Raw genomic sequence first — 1139 nt, forward strand, 5'->3', positions numbered from 1 at the left:
AGTCACAAAATAGTGTCTCATTGCCATTCGCAAAATGGCATCATGCAGATTTAATTTTAAACCGATCCTGTCTCAGCCAATTATCCGGCTTCGACGGTGTAAAGTATCAAAAGTTTCTTCTGAGGATTGTATCACAGTATTCCTAGTATGTCGGTTTGGTAATCCTAATATGATGGTCAATTGCTTTACTTTATGCATATAAGCAGAGATTTACCAATGCTATGGTGTTTACCACTCTGTTTCAATCTTTCTACTGTGTGCATTTACCTAGAGCACCTGGTATTCCCAGGTGGTCTCCCATCCAAGTACTAACCAGGCCCAACACTGCATAGCTTCCAAGATCAGATGATATTGGGCATACCCAGTGTGGTGTGGATGTAGGTATTGCAAAGAACAGGGGAGTGAGAGCCCACAAAGGTGCAAATAGCCTGGTAGAAGGGAGGAAGGGTTGTAGGTCTGCTGTTGTGTCAGTGGTTGTCTGCAAGGTCCCTGTTGCATATAATCAGTGCAGAAACAATTGTAGGACTGCCTCACAATGAGAGTCCAGTTTATGTAGATAAAAAGATGTTCACAAAAAGCAGCGCATAAGCATACTTTTATTGTTGAAAGGCAACAGACAATTTTCCCATGTAATATATATATACTGTATATATATATATATATATATATATATATATATATATATAATTCTTCAAATACACCAAATAGAAATTTGCTCATAGTGCATGACATACTGATTGCCAAAAGTAATCAATCCTTTTTAGTGTCTCTGAAATGTGGTTATGTCAAGCTGGATATCACAAATCAATAAGCATATCTTCACGACCAGTCTAGTAGGTACAATAATTCATCATTCATATTAAATTCTCTTGAACACATAATTTGTGTCATATGCTTGTCACCTCTTTTCATTTACTCATGTATAGCCATAAAAATATAACATGCTAAGGGATGACAGTCTAGATGAGATTATGTTAAATAATTCTATTTCAGTGTAAGAATACACATAGTTAAAGTGGTTCCAGCATAGTGAAATTTGATAAAGGCATTCCCTATTTGCATACACCCATCTGAGTGCAAAGCATTATAACTATGCAGACATGGCAGTCTATCAATAAATGGTAACCATTCATACGATA

At 36.4% G+C, this 1139-nt stretch overlaps 1 pseudogene; it reads right to left on the reverse strand.

The window, feature by feature from the left end:
- Positions 1 to 264: 264 nt before the first annotated feature.
- On the reverse strand, positions 265 to 383 carry LOC148535293 (5S ribosomal RNA; annotated as a pseudogene).
- Positions 384 to 1139: the final 756 nt, after the last annotated feature.

The sequence above is a fragment of the Taudactylus pleione genome, unplaced genomic scaffold (assembly GCF_031769625.1).
Source record: "Taudactylus pleione unplaced genomic scaffold, aTauple2 ptg000053l, whole genome shotgun sequence".
NCBI lineage: Eukaryota > Metazoa > Chordata > Amphibia > Anura > Myobatrachidae > Taudactylus > Taudactylus pleione.